The sequence below is a fragment of the Protopterus annectens genome, chromosome 3.part1, assembly GCF_019279795.1.
Source record: "Protopterus annectens isolate FY-2018-M chromosome 3.part1, PAN1.0, whole genome shotgun sequence".
Classification (NCBI taxonomy): domain Eukaryota; kingdom Metazoa; phylum Chordata; order Ceratodontiformes; family Protopteridae; genus Protopterus; species Protopterus annectens.
In genome coordinates, this window is record NC_056732.1 from 1429398067 (window position 1) to 1429408370 (window position 10304).

A 10304-nucleotide genomic window follows, 5' to 3' on the forward strand; every position below is an offset into this window, starting at 1 on the left:
CCACTGCTGTGCATCCTGTGGCACATGGCTGAAGAGTGGTATATGCTGGCAGCATGCTACATGGCATACCTGGAAGACATAATGATGGAGGCAGGTCACAGCAACTCACAGAGAAGTACAGAAGTACAGCTGAACATACATGTGTATCACATTTATTAAGATTATAAATATGTCTTTGCAAATCTACATGACACTAACACCACTGACATGTTTAAGTCACACACATTTGACACTTACTGGTGATGTGATGTTATCACCAAATATGTGTGTGTCATGTGATGACTTTGCCCATACTCCATGTGGATGTTGTCTTGACGTGGGCATGTCTGTTTGCCTGTACTGGTGTCTTTACCTATCAGCACATGCCTGGATGTGTTCATATTATAGGTTCATAGGTTCATACTAGGCTATCTGCCCTAGGGCATTTATAAGCCTAGCCAGAGTTGTGTGGCTTTCACCACCCCTTAGGTTGAAGAATACTATACCCATTAGTTTGCCGTGCCTCTGTCCAGCAGTGATATAGGTTCATAGGTTCATACTAGGCTATCTGTATAATGGTTCCACTGGGGATCAAACCCAGGACCTTCTGCGTGTGAAGCAGATGTGATAACCACTACACTACAGAACCTACACAGCCATGCAATCAACCTTAATGCTCTGTATATGTCACATATATAATCATACATAGCTATTAGGGGCATGACCTGTGACCCTGCAGACTTGCAAGCATGTATGTGTTTTGCCATATTATTCTACATGGCACTGTACAGCTGTGTAGCATCCTGCCATGTATTGCCTGTGTTGCACATGTGTAACACATAGGACAATAGCTAGCCTGATGGTATTTGCAGGGTTGGATATCAACTATAGCATGTATGGTCATAGTGATCTAGTAGGCTATATGCCCTGGGTCATTTATGAGCCTAGGCAGACAGGTTACCTAGCTGTAGGCAACAGACAAGTAAGTTTCAGTGGCCAGTTTAAGCAGTGCCACATAACTGATCCATAGGGTTACTGATATATTTGGTATGCGGTCATCACACCATGTCACAGAGAGGAAAGATGTGCAGCTTAGCTGGACAGGGATGCATAGTATGGCAAGAGTATGTTAAGTGTATGGGACAGAGATCTGTCAGGTATGGTGTGATCCTTGTACTAGAAAGGTGGATGTCCATGAAGTATATGTTTATTTGGGATCAGGATGTGTTAAGTGTAGCATGTCCAGCACCTCTGGGTTGGACATGGCTTTATTCAGGGTAGGCTGCATGCTACATAGTGAACTTGAGGGATTAGGAAGTGCAGTGTAGGCCATCTACACATGGGCAATAACCCTTAAAGGAAATATGTATGGGTCATATGAGTGTTGAGTATGGCTGAACAATTATCTCTATATTCCTGGATGGCACCCTGTCATGATTAGGGGTGCCACATATGACTACCTGACTGGTGTCATGAAGTAACTATCAAAGGAAAGACTACTGTCCAGCTGCCTCCCATACACAAACAGTTGCCATGATGTTGACCGCTGCCTAGGTGGTAGTTCATGGGTACAGGGTTTTTAACATAGGGGATGACAATGCAATACTTAGCTGTCAGATTGTGGCCATACATCACACACCACACATCTGACATGCAAAGGCCCTTCTGTATGTTGAACGCAGCACACATTGAGTCAACTATTGCTCCTAGTTCATAGTCATTTACAAACATCAATAGGCAGATGCCTTCTGTGTTAGTCTGCGTGGTATAGATAACAAAGAGGGGGAGTACCAGGAATTAACCCTGTATTACTATGGCTGGCACTGGTTTGGTGTGTGTGTATTAGTCAGACACCTTCTGTTGTGTTGGTTCTGCCAGCAGTCCAGTTGCCAACCACTCCTGTGACATAGGAATATACACCTAGTTTACTGATTGTAGCTGGAACTCAGTATGGGTGATGGTGTCCTACGACCTGGCAAGGTCATGATATGCAGTGTGAATCAACCCTACTGTCATCTGCATCTGTACTGAGTACATCAAATATGTTGATCACGGTTCATGGCCTTACAGACCAGACTCAGCATGGTAGTTGTGCACTATTTAGCATTATCAATGGTGTCTCCCCCTTTGTGGGGTGTGGTAACTGTTGTTGTGCACCATTTGGTGTGTACACAACCTGACATGGAGCTATGATTGAACATGATGTGTATGTGGATAGCTCATTGTTCTTACATTTGTGTAGGATACACCCTGGGATGTTGACAGGTCCCATGAAAGCTGTATGTATGGCTTTAGAGAGTGCGACTTGTACCTGCATAGTTGTTATTACAGGGGCCCTGTAGTGTACATTGATATATAACTAAGTGTACCTGTTGGGGGTGGGAGTGGGTTAGGTTCTCCTAGACCCTAGCTGGATGAATAGGTGCTATTTCTGTAGGTGCCGTACTTCCCATGCCATAGTGTTGTGCAGCACAGCAGGTCTTGTCATTGCCATTACGATTAATAACACAGCTATTAAATGCTCTGTGCTTGGCCTCATAATATGTGGCTGATTAGTTTCACAGTAGCTTTGTGTGGTTTTATATGGTGTATCTGCATCTTACTGAGGCTGACCAGGGATCACCTACACTCATGTGTATTCACTCTTGCAACAGTTACTACCTTCTGTGGTACAGTTTAAAGCATGGTACCACAAGTTTGCCTTCTTGTTTGTGTTTGGTTGAATCTTGGTACTGTTTCAATGGCACAATCATTGCACATATGTGACTGCTTAAGGTTTATTTGTGTAGGATTTAGCATTTGCACATGCATTGTCCATCTGCATGGGTGCCATGACAGTCACCACTTTGCTCTTAGGAAACATAACATTGGCATTGGAGACTGACTATGTGTAGCATACTGTTAGCCATGTTTGTGTGACTACTGTCATCCAGGTCATTGGGGTTGATGGAATCCAACATGCATTGAGCGCAGGTGTTGTACATGATGAGTCTTCCCAGTTCACAGTGGAATAGTTAAGAGTAGCCATTATTATAGTTTTCTGTCTCAGAACTAATCTTCCCCATTACAGCACATTATGACAGTAGGGAAATATTCAGCATGGTGGGTGATCTGTCGTAAGGATCAATTTGAATTCCACTTTGGGACAAAGGTAGTTGCTCAGCATAATGCATCTGAAGTTATGCAAGTGCAACTAGTGTGGGGGTGTATATATCCTTCAGGAATATGGGCACACCTGCGGCCCATGTGTTCCAATAAAGGATAATGGGCAAGTGGTGAGGTATGTGTTATAACATGGTCATGTAGGTGTGCTCTCCAGAGCGTTGAAACATATCTCAGCCACTGCACAGATATGTTCCCCATGTTAGGAATGGACATATGTGTGTCCATATAGTGTTTCTGACGTATCACTGTGTAGTGAGACCCGCAGTTTATTGCTTGGCTGTCCCTGTAACTGCAGCGAACCTTCACTTGAACTGTGCATGATGAAGGCACTATAGGGGAAGCATGAGCCCTAGGCAGTATCCAGATTCCCAGGGGTGACAGATGCAGGCCCTGTCTGGCAAAGCATCATGGTCTGTCAACCATCTGGAGCATTTCTCCCCGGGCCTCCGCTAAAAGCAGGCTCTGTGGAACCTAGTCGGACTTTCCCACTCGACAAATGTTAAATAAATAATAAATAAATAAATGTTATCCCAGGCAGGCAGATACTGGATAACCTTTGACTTGCACCACTACACTAGACAATTCTGGAATACAATCCTTTTGTCGCGGTATCATTCTGGCCAATGGCAGAATGCTACCCAGGCCTTGGGACATGCCTACATGGGCTACAAGACCTGACAGTTCCTACATGTGTTTCCATGCAGTCCAGGCTACTGCATCACAGATCCTGCACAACAACATGGAATATGCCAGAGCCATGTGTATAGTTCAAAAGGTGGTCTGAGTGTATGGGTATGTGGCTAACCATGGCAGACAGGCAGCTGACAGTATGTATGCCCTCATATAGGTTGATGTGTAACATAGTGCTAGAGTTTGCATTCACAAATGAGTATTGTTGGGCATGTTTCCAGCCACGTATTCTGAGGTGTGGCACAATTATGCAAACTATGTCATACAGTTTGTGTATTTCGTTGTCCGTCTCATCCAACTTGGGAGGTCACTTGTTTGGCCAGATACTTAGAAGCATCTGTGAATGTGTGTGATTTCTGGTAGTGTGTGTGGGTGTCCTTACTGTGTCCTGGTAAGGGTATGTTGTGTAGGTTGTGATGATGAGATGCATGTGTTAACCTACACCTCATGACTGTCCAGTCCAGTCATGGCTGTAGACTGGGATGCCTTCCAACTTACCCCTGTAGCTGCATCCCAATTTGTGGGGCGTGATGTTAGGTGGGTTTCACAGTGTACATGGCACAGAGATTACATTCCTACAGGATGGCCACATACACAAAGCTGACATTATTAAACACCAGTAGCTGACTAGTGGACATGCCTGTATGAGCATTCAGTACTACAAGTACCAAGTACTGTATTTAGTTTATTTATTTCTTATGAAGATGCTTTAGACAGTGATGCTCACATGTAAATATCTGTGTTATTGACGTGACAACACTGGCTATTACAGAAACATTGTAGCTACCTTTAGCAGCAATCCTCCTCTGAGGAGAACATCACATCCTGTTAGTTGATTACAGATGATGCAAGTGTCTACAGGTCTGTTCCTCTCTCTGGGTATATACTCACATATCCACCAGGACTATGAGCTCTGTTGGGCACAGACACCCACTCTCCAAACAGCGTCATGTATCAATAGACTCTGATGCCACTATCAACATGATCAGGATATAATCAGACAGTGTAAGCCATCACCTGTGAAGTGGCTATTACACATGGGCAGCAGTCTCCTACATCATACACTCTTACTGCAGATGTTACACTGGAGTTAAAGATGATATGCAACCTGTTTCCTTACCAGTACTGTGCACTACCTTACATACAGTATGTCCAAGCGGCTGTTAGGTTGGCAATGAGAAGTTAGGCTACACGAACCTGGTAGTTCAACCAGTGTGTCTCTACTCTCAATATCCACTCTATGTAGGTATGCACATAGCCATTTGGCCCAGTCCTGTAACAAGGATCACTACACATTTGCATAACATGTACACATGCACAGCTGTTATTGCTTGCAAATGATACTAGAGAGGACCAGCCCTGTAACAAGGGTCACTACACATTTGCATAACATGTACAAATGCACAGCTGTTATTGTTTGCAAATGATACTAGAGAGGTCCAGCCCTTTAACAAGGGTCACTACACATTTGCATAATATGTACACATGCACAGCTGTTATTGCTTGCAAATGATGCTAGAGAGCTCCAGCCCTGTAACAAGGGTCCCTACACATTTACATAACATGTACACATGCACTGCTGTTATTGCTTGCAAACAATACTTGAGAGGTGGATATTACATGTATTATGTGCATGGATAGTTAGCTAGCTCTTCCAATTATCTTTGCTATCATGCTGCTAAACTGTCAGATTATTACAAATGATATGTATCCTGTAATTGAGTATTGCAATTTCCAACAAACATAACTACTGTTTGCATAACATAACAGAACTGCTATGTAGAATGGAATACAGATCTGCCTAAAATACTGTACATTACACAGTTATTGACACAATATCCCACAATGCACACCATATTTGCACAGTAAGCCCACCTTTGACATGTTCATCTTACTTATACACCCATACATATGTCGACTGTTACAATATATCAACATATAATATCCCCTGTTATAGCACATACTTGTTGGACGAATCCTGACACTGACAGTGGCTGCAAGCGAATTGATGAGTTCCAAGCCCATATCATCCCTTGTGTTGTATGCGGAGTTTGCCTTGTGACCTGCAGTAGTACACACATAGAATACTACAAGCATTACTACTGCTCAACAATACATTGCTACAAGATAGCTATTTCCACTATATGCACTGATTACACTGTAATTCTTACAGAACAGGTACTACATATACAGACATATTACATGTTATACATACCTTCTTAGTAACTGGAGGTGTTATTGACTAGTATAATACTCATTTTTGGCTCGTCTTTCAGTGTTTTGTACTGTCCTACAGGTAGATACAGATGGTTTAAATGTGTGACAAGGCAACCTTTTATAGTTACAGATCAGTAACGTGCTATCCTGATAACTAATTGGTGTTCCTAAGAAGCTAATTACATGCACATCAGCTGCACTGCTACTGCCTTAGCCAATACCAGGACAACAGTGTAGTATAATTGAGTACTCCACTTGGGCATTGTCCCTTTGCCTTACTTGTGAGGAAGACAGCCTGGAAGTGTTGTTTGGAATCTATTGCAACAGCTGTATGGAGACAAACAGTAATATATTGTGTGTAATGCCTACAGGATTTGGTCTAAATGCAAGTACTGCTGTTATATTTCTGAACATTGCTACTTGTGCAGGGTTTGTCTGGACCTAATACTTCTGCATATGTTTCAGTCTGGCCAGGATGTTTGACCAGCTCAAGGCTGCATAGCTATACATATAATGTTAGGGGGTTTACAGTGTGCTTACCAGACATATTTAGTTTGGTGTTACTGTGTATCATACTGTGCTGATAATCAGTACTCGGTAACAATTCCTGGTGTATGAACCTTTCAACCCTCTGAAACGGGATTAGTTCATACAAACCCTGCTACATCAACAGCTGTTCAATTGTATAACAGCAACTATTTCACATAGGGCCATGTTAGTGTGTCTGTGTCCAGGTATGTTAAGGTTTCAGCAGATGTTGTACCATAGTTGAATAATTGGTTATGGTATGACAGTATGTATTGGTGTAATTATTTTGGTTGTGGGGTAGATGTTGGTGGGTGTAAATAGCACATGCAGGTGTGTAGGAACCCCTTTTATACAATGTCTATATGTGTGTGGGTGTTCTTTCCCTATGTGAGCACATATCCCTTAGTGAACTTATACTATGGTAATTGCAGGCTGATTCATTAAGGCACTGTTAAATGCTTCCTGTATGGCATGCAGGTACTATTAGTCCTTGAATCCTTTTGGCAATACATCGGAATGTAATAAAGTATTGTGAAATGAAAGCTGTCTGTGTATTTCTGTCATGGGTATTTGCAGTCATTGCAGTTGCGTTGGTGACTGTGTCCATAGAACATATTTGTAATAGTGTATTGGCATATACTCTTCATATGTTATGTTCATATTGTTTGGGGGGGGGGTGATTGCTATGGTCCATGTTATACTCAGATATGAACACTTTGGATGCTGTCTACACACCTGTATGTATGTGTGTGCATATATATACACACACACACACACACACACATATATATATATATATATATATATATATATATATATATATATATATATATATATATATGTGTGTATATATATATGTGTGTATATAGTTATATATATATTATTGCATACGTTTATCTGTACCTTCATAGATGTGTAGATGTTTTTAACCTATCTATATATCTACATATATATGTATCTCTGTATATATCGACATGCTTTTATGTATCTCTCTCTCTCTCTCTCTCTCTATATATATATATATATATATATATATATATATATATATATATATATATATATGAGCATACACCTTTCATTGGGTACATGGTGGGTTGTCCTATTTCAACACATTCCTCCGTTTTGTGTTTTAACCTGTCTGCATACACAACTGGAATAAGTACATCCCAGATAGCTTAGTGTTAGGTTACTCTGAGGATGGAGTACATGGTTGTGGGTTCTGATCTTGGAAGGTATTATTATTTTACCTCACAGAGTAGGCACTGGTAGGGAAAGTGTGAATAACGCTCATTTAAGTGGTTGTAAGCAGGTTTTCCCATGGTCTGTGTGACGTTAAGCAAAGGTTAAACCTGTGAAGCGCTTCTCCTTTTACCGTGTTTTAGCGCTGCTTACCATCTCGCAAACCCGTGGAAGCCTGCTTACAACTGCTTAAGAGTGCTTCAATCCAGCTGCATCCAAAAGCCCTTATTCTGGCCCTCAGAATAACATAACAGCCCTTGAACCCAGGACCAAGAACACAGTCACTGACTTTACCACTAAGGCATCTGAGATATGTACAAATCTTATGGTGTTTAGAATATACATTTTACTACAGGCATTCCTCACTACTGAAAACAAAGGTGACAGTCAGTTGGTGTACATATGTCTGATACATGTTAATGTTCATATGTTTGTGAAATTAGGTGTTGCAATGTGACATGCCAGGGTGTATTATGAATGAGAAAGGTTCTTGTTTTGTGTCCTTTTTATATTGTCCCCATACTCCATGTATACCCCTCCAGTTCACTTAGTGAAAACATCTGACCCAGGCCCTCCTTGATGCATGATTTCATTACCCATCATTCCTTCTCCACCCAAATCTTCACATACACAACAACCATCCCTTCTATGGTGAATTAGGTTAATATTAATAGTTATAATACTAGAGCTGCATGTGTTTTGTGTACACTCCAATTCCTTTGGAGTGCTTCTGTGTCACGAAGTGTGTTCATAAATATTTATATATATGGCTATTGATGTAACTGTATTATATATATATATATATATATATATATATATATATATATATATATAGATATATATGTGTGTGTGTGTGTGTGTGTGTGTGCAGACATCACTAACATGCATATATATATATCTGTATATATATATATATATATATATATATATATATATATATTTATTTATTTATTTTACATTTGTTGACCGATATAGTCCGACTGGATACATGTCCATTTTCAGCGGAGGCCCGGGGAGAAAAGCTCCAACAAAGTCTCAATGACAGATAGTTACATATTAGAGTTTAAGATAGAAAATAATAAAAATCAATTTACATACTACATACTACCACAAACTACCTTGCTCTAACAAACACAACATACGACAGTTCATTATACAGGTAGTAATCGTCTGTATAATAAACATTCGAAACACCCATATAAACCCATATATATATATTTCGTATTAATTTGTAACAGTAATACATATGTAGACTGGAATGTGTTGGTTCACAAACTACAGTACATTACAATGTACTGTACATATGTACACAAAGTGACTGTCTCATTTGTGATCATTACAGTGGAATGCATATGGTAAAAGGTGTAGTCTCAAGACCGTGAAACATGTATACCCATCAGATGGCGTAGTGGTAAGTCCCATGACTATAGTATGCATGGTCCAGGGTTCAACACCTGCTATGCTTTGCAAATGTTTTTTACTCCAAAACAAGGCTCATTTAAGCAGTTGTAAGCTTGTTTAAAAGTGTCTTTGTGACATTATAGCAGCAGTTAAACACAGTTAAACAAACTTTGTAACGTATAACCTGTGCAAGCAAACACGGTCACATTTGCTAACTACTCAGGATATATACATTTCAGTGAAGTAACATCTCACTATGTGCTTACATAACATTACATTCTGTGTTGACTGTACTCTCCAGCACACATGGGTTTATATGGGTATTTCAAATGTTTATTATACAGAAGCTGTGGTTAAGGTATACTTTTGAACATGATAAACATCCCTGCCTTTACTGGGATTGGGACCTTGAATGCACAGAGATTATGCAGATGATGTAACCATTACACTGTTGACATTAACGTTGCCTCCGCCTATTTCCTATTTAGAGGATTTCTATGTGTAAGCTAGGCTAAGCAAAGGGCGGAGGCCCCCAAACCCACTGAGCTTCACTTACTCTTGAAATAACAACATATAACAAATGTACTGTGAGACAATACATTACATTCCTAACTACATTAGGTATAGCCCCTCACTGACACACTTCAAGGGAAATCTTGTTGTGTGAATGGGTAACAGAATATACACCCCTGGGATCATGTGTCCCAGAACCATACAGCCAGGGGGTTGGAGAGCCTGTCCAGTTTGGTAGCTGCGAGACCTGTTGGGGAAATTGAATGGTGTTGACTTGTCACATTAACATGCCCTCTTTAGATAACTAAGTGCCCCTATCACCCTCCACAACCCCAGTCTTCAACAGCTTCCAGCAACTCTGCCTGGAATTGCTTCATTGGCTATTCTTGACAGAGGTTCAGTTATTTCATCAATGTTGCGGAGAAAGCCAACACACTGTAGCTATGCTTCTAATTGCCCTTGGGCAGATAGGTAGTAGGCTATCTGTGAACCTCTAAAGTGCAGGCCATCACTGCCATAATATGTGAAAAAACAGACTTTTAGATCACAATATACAGTGAGAAATCACCATG

General features: G+C 40.8%; 1 non-coding gene across 1 annotated transcript; it reads right to left on the reverse strand.

Annotated features, from left to right (window-relative positions):
* Positions 1 to 555: 555 nt before the first annotated feature.
* On the reverse strand, positions 556 to 628 carry TRNAV-CAC. Its single transcript has one exon. It is a non-coding gene; the product is annotated as a tRNA-Val (tRNA).
* Positions 629 to 10304: the final 9676 nt, after the last annotated feature.